This window comes from Sceloporus undulatus, chromosome 8 (assembly GCF_019175285.1).
Source record: "Sceloporus undulatus isolate JIND9_A2432 ecotype Alabama chromosome 8, SceUnd_v1.1, whole genome shotgun sequence".
Lineage (NCBI taxonomy): Eukaryota > Metazoa > Chordata > Lepidosauria > Squamata > Phrynosomatidae > Sceloporus > Sceloporus undulatus.
Window position 1 is genome coordinate 28,746,176 of NC_056529.1, and position 6,000 is coordinate 28,752,175.

At 41.5% G+C, this 6,000-nt stretch overlaps 1 protein-coding gene across 1 annotated transcript in view; it reads right to left on the bottom strand.

Moving 5' to 3' along the window:
• The window catches only part of SUN1 (Sad1 and UNC84 domain containing 1), a 44,290-nt gene extending 38,827 nt beyond the window's left edge, over window positions 1–5,463 (bottom strand). The window contains exon 1 of the mRNA XM_042480601.1: window positions 5,319–5,463. The gene's annotated coding sequence lies outside the window, so the exon portion shown is untranslated. The remainder of the gene's footprint in view (window positions 1–5,318) is intronic.
• Between the last annotated feature and the right edge of the window lie 537 nt (window positions 5,464–6,000).

Sequence of the window (6,000 nt, forward strand, 5' to 3'; positions counted from 1 at the left end):
ACCTTTCCTGTTTCAACAAGTGAGGGTTATTTTTGGAATATGAAAATGCTCCATGTACTACATCTTTTTTTTGTTGTTGCTCCAGAAATCTGGCAACCTCAGTCCATTCATCCCACTCCCCCCTGTGCCTAGTAGTCCAAAGGGGCAAGAGTCAGCTTCCCATTGCTGCAGTTTGCGGCTCCCATATATGCCCCCTTTCTTTCCCTTCCCAGCACATGGTCCCCAGTTGGACCAGTCAGTTTGTTACTATACAGTGAGTCCTTGCTATCTTCTGGGGTTTGGTTGCAGGACCCCCGTAGATACCAAAATTTGTGAATACTCAAGTCCCATTAAATATCATGGCATAGACAAATGGTGTCCCTTCTATAAAATGGCAAAAAATCAAGGTTTCCTATTTGGAACTGATATATTGTTGGATAAAGAATCAGTGGATAGAGAAAGGAGTCTGTATGTATTAATAATAATAATAATAATAATAATTTGTATCCTGCCCCTCTGAGAACAATTGGGGCGGCTAACAAAGTTAAAAATACAGAACATATAAAATCCCTAATACCCTCCCCTCCTTAAAAAAGTATTAAATCCAACACAGTATTTAAAAAGGCACAAAACAAAAAATACACAAACAAACATACAAGTTAAAAACTGACCAAAAAGTCAGCAACGTCACACCCGCAAACAATCAGGGGGAGCAGCAGTATCTTTCCCATACGTTCTTCTAAGGCCGGGTTCTCTACTCTGGGAAGGCCTGTCGGAAGAGATCTGTCTTAACAGCCTTTTTAAAGCTGTCTAAGGATGTAAGTAGACGGATCTCATCCGGAGGCCGTTCCACAGTCTGGGGGCGACGATGAAAAATGCCCTCAACCCATTGCACTGTTGGTGACTTGACGTGTTTGTCGTCTTTTTGTAAAGGAGCCCTGATGGCGCAGGGATTAAATGCCGGTACTGCAGCCACAAGGTTGGGAGTTCGATCCGGGGCTCCAGAGGCTGACTCAGCCTGGCATCCTTCCGCAGGGGCTAAAATGAGTACCCAGCATAATAAAATGGTGCCCTTTATATAAAATAGCAAAATCAAGGTTTGCTTTTTAACATTTATATTTTAAAAAATATTTCCAGTCCCTGGATGCTTGAATCCATAGATACAGAGGGCCAAGTCTATATGAAATGTCTTTCAGCTCATACTTAAAGAACAGTAAAACCCTGAAATGTAGTCTGCAACTGATGAACAACCACTAAAGGGTTTTCTCCCACCACTTCTAAAGTCCTTTTTGTGCAGCACCAGACCTTTATATTTTTGTCATCTTCCCCCTTCTCCTCAGATTATTTGGGAATAATCCCCACACACACATCCCCCCCCCCAACATGTTTCAATAACAAATCCTCCTTCCTTCCTCCTGGTCACTACTCCAAATCTTAAAAGGGGATAAGACATGCATGAGAAGATTCACAAGAGGATTCACAAGCTAGTATAATAGGTGGCTCCATCCTTATTCAGGATTCATAAGGTTTGACAAATCTGAACTGATTCACAAAGTCTTGCCAAATGGATATACAAGTCATGAGAGTTAAGAAAATACATTTCTTCCTTTGCTTTGATTTTTAAATACATTTATAGTAGGCAGAATCCACTCTCTCAAATGCCCTCGCTCTTTCCCTCATTGCATTAACAGAATTATCAAGAGGTGATACTGAGTGCTAGAGAGTCCACATCAAACATTATAATATTTAATATTTTTAAATTCAAACCACTTGGAATAAATGCAAATAGGACTTAATGTGCAATCTGCATATAGTATAATAACTGCACACCTTGATATCCTGCTGAATATGTATGCATCCTTGAGTAACCCCAGCATCCTTTTTTGTCTGTATACAGCAAAGCATCTGTAGTGGTTTGAGTGTTGGACAGCGACTCTGGAGACCAGGGTTTGAATCCCCACTCAGCCATGAGACCCACTGGGAATGACCTTGGGCAAGTCACATACTCTCAGCCTCAGGGGAAGGCAACAGCAAACCCCCTCTGAACAAATTTTGCCAAGAAAATCCCATGATAGGTTTTGCCTTAAAGTTGCCATAAGTCAGAAACAACTTGAAGGCATGCAACAATAAAAGAAAACATGTGTTTGTTGAGATAGAAATGAGTTGCCGCCTCTGCATACTGTTGAGTGCATTTAATTTTTGAACACATTTATATCTTCTTTTCTCCATTTATTCTATTATGTGATGCTGTAAATTGGCAGCTTGTGAGACAAAACAATATATATGTGTGCATGTGTACTTGGTGACTTACTACAGTTGTCCCTCCACATTTGCGGCTTTGACTTTTGTAACTTTGATTATTCACAGATTTAATTAGTATGTTCTCTCTAGAAATCTGTCTAGATCCTCCAGCTTGACTCTGCCAGAGGTTGACCATATAGACACAATGGAGGATCTAGAAATGTCCAGAGAAAACATTTCTCTAGGCATTTGTACATCCTTCAGCACAATTCTACGGTCAACTTCTAATGGATGTTGACCACAAAGTTGTGCTGGAAGTCCTAGAGTTTCCTAGTCTCTCAGTTTAAAAAAGAGTGTTGTTTAATTTGCGGTTTGTCCACTTTCACGGGCCTCCTGTGTCCCTAACCCCAGCGAATGTGGAGGACCAATGCATATATGCTGCCTATGTATAAATGTCTTCAATATAAAAAATAAATAAATAATGAAAATTAATACTTTAGAATCCATGTTAAAAAAAAAGTTAATGCTAATATCCTTTGCTAATACTGTATCCAAGAAATAGGACAGTAAACAGGCCGGTCTCTTCTCACTGACTAATGGAACACTTCTCACCTCTGATTCCATTCGCTGGATGTTTGGAACCTGTCTAAGTTCTGCTTGTTTCTACATTCAGGTCAAAACCTTATTTTCCATTTCTTGATGTCATGCTGGCATCGGCATATTTCAGACTGTGCTGCCAACAACTTCCCTTTCTTATCCTAGACTGCAGTATTACAATGTGCACAACCATACTTCAGAATCATGCAAGCATACACTATTCACAAGACAAATATTAACCCTGCAAGAAAAACAACAACAACCCTACATTAAAGCAGTGGCTCTGGTGCAAAACCCCAGAACATATCATCCTCAAGGCTTTCTTATATATTTAATCCACTCACGTCAACTTGAGACATTACCATGTGCTTCCTGGCATGTATGCAACCTGTCGTCAAACTCTCCTTTACTAACAAAAGTGATCACTAGTGCCCAGCAAGATGCCAGCCCAAGACAGTTGCACCAACACCGTCACCAAAAGGGCCTATGTTAATGTGGAAATTCCTCGGCCTAGATGCAGCATACTTTTTGTTTGCTTGTTTGCCAGGTGTCTGTTTCAAAGCCCTAGACCACTCTGGAGCAAACCACCACAAACAGTGAGGGCACAGAGACGCATCAGTTACTCCTTTGTGAACAGGACATTTAACTGCCAAGGAGACAGAAGGCGCCAGCTGCTGCTGCTCAAATCAGAGCCCCATTAAAATCCTGTGAGCTTGGATTATCCTTACAGGACTAATTGTGTCACATTCTCCATCTGATGGGGTGGGTCTGGATGGAACACATTTAGTTTTGCTTTCCAGACTTTCTACACTTTGATTATATTTGGTGTAAATGGGAGAACAAACTATATAGCTACATGTTTAATACTTAGCCATTTTTACCATAAAGTACCACCATTAAAATCTCACAGAATGATCACATCTCCCCCTTATTGATGCTGTTGACATATCTAACCAGAGTTATTAGATGAATATCTTACTTAGGGCTGAAGGCATGTAAATGTTTGCTAGCTACTCTGTCCCATCGCTCCCCAGTTTTTAAAACACTTCAATAAAAGCACTTCACACTCCTTTTGGAAAGCTCAGGTTTTGGTGAACAGGGAAGATCATTCCAGAGTTGAAGGGCAGCCAAGGATGCTTTTTTGTTAGGCTTTGCACGCCTTATTAGTGTAGCTGAGAGCATTGTCTGATGTCCTTCAAGGTAATGGTTGACTATATGATTGCAAATGGTTATAGGAAGCTTTCTCAACACTGATCCACCTAGCATTTTTTACACGCTCACTACTAACAGCTCCTGACATTTCAAACAGAAGTCTTTCCTAGTCTTACTTACCCAGAGGTGCCGCAGACTGAGCCTAGGACTTTGTGCATGCAAATCATGCGCTCTTCCACTGAGCTACAGCTTTTGCTTAACCTTTAGCATGCAAAACATGTGCACTACTACTGAGCTACAATCTTTTATACATACTTGGTATCTTGAATGGAATATTGCATTATGTGAGCTCCTATCTCACTCAACTGCTTAAGCAGGGAAGCATAAACAGCAGCTTAGAAATATCCCTGGCCCCCAAGTGCCCCCCAAAGACAACCCAGACATTATTAAACTTTTGTGCAAAAAGGCTTTGTTTGGGAAAGCCGCATTTCATTTGTGGCATTTACACACAGGCATATGGTGGTTAAATTACAGTTGTTAGCACAAATGATGAGACAGATACACATAGGGATGGGGAGAATATCTCCATACATCTTTCCTCTCACATTATTGTTGTCATTTGCCTCCAAGTCATTTCTGACTTACAGCAACCCTAAGGTTTGCCTTAAGTCCTATCATGGGGTTCTCTTGGCAAGAGTTGTCCAGAGGTTTGTCATTGCCTTCCCCTGAGGCTGAGAGCATGTGACTGTCCCAAAGTCACCCAATGAGTTTCATGAGCAAGCTAGGAATTGAACCCTGGGCTCCAGAGTTATAGTTCAACAGTCGAAATACTATGCCATGCTGTCCTCCAGAAGCATTTCATGAATAGGAAAGGTCCTCCCAATAAGCTGTGCTTAGTTGTGAATGCATACAATAGAAAAGAGAGCTGCTATACTGTTAGAATTCAAAGATATAGCCATGTTAGTCTGTAGAATTAGTATGTAGAGAGCTTCTGTAGCACCTCTGAGACTAAGTGAAAGAAAGAAGTTGGCAACATGCTTCCCTAGACTTAAGTCTACTTCCTCAGATGCATTTGGGGGGTACAAGTGCATCTGAGAAAGTAGACTTAAGTCTAGGAAAGCGCATGCTGCCAGCTTCTTTCTTTCAGTCAGTCAAGAGTGCCGCAAGATCTCTCTACAATCTACATGCTATACCCTTAGTAACTGTTTTTAAATACAGTACTAACTTCAGAAGGCCAGTCAACCCTCCTCTCTCATGCCAGCAGCCTCTTCCATGATGACCTTCACCTGCCAAAAGACCCACATCTACAAAACTACAAAAGGCGCAGAACCTCTGTCATCGTAACCCACCTATTTCATTTCTCCATCCCTTTGAAGACCAAACTCCACCAATGGCTGATCTTGTCCACTGAACGCTTTCAGAAGATTTGTCTTTGAAACCAGATGGGAAAAAACATCTCTTGTGGTACAACAGCCAAGAAGATCATACCCTTAAACCTCATTTTAATTTACCCGGCCATGTTTAGTGCCTCAGCTGCTGTTTGTGAGAACAAGCCCACAATGTGCGGAGCCTGAATAGAGTCTTATGCAAAGCAACCTGAAATGTGCACAAGAATGTGAATGAATAGGAACACTTCTGTCATGGAAATTCCATAAACAGTATGCGCTGGGGAGTCCACCTCATAATGGCCCTTGTTATTGTGAGCCTCTCCTCAGTCAACTGTGACTCAAGCAACTCAATGGTGCTCATGATTCGAAATGTGGTCTTCCAGAATTCCAGTCTAACATTCAAACCACTACATCACACGGGTTCTTCCTCTAGTAGCTCTAGGGGAAAATAAGTGGTGTTTTGTGAAGTCAAAGGCTTTCACGGCCAGAATTGGTTGTGTTTTGTGGGTTTTTGGGGCTATGTGGCCGTGTTCTGGAAGTGTTTATTCCTGATGTTGCATCTGTGGCTGTCATCTTCAGAGAATGCTGGCATGGAAGAGAGTGGGGTGTATATACTGTTGGTTGAGAGGAAGCGATTTACATG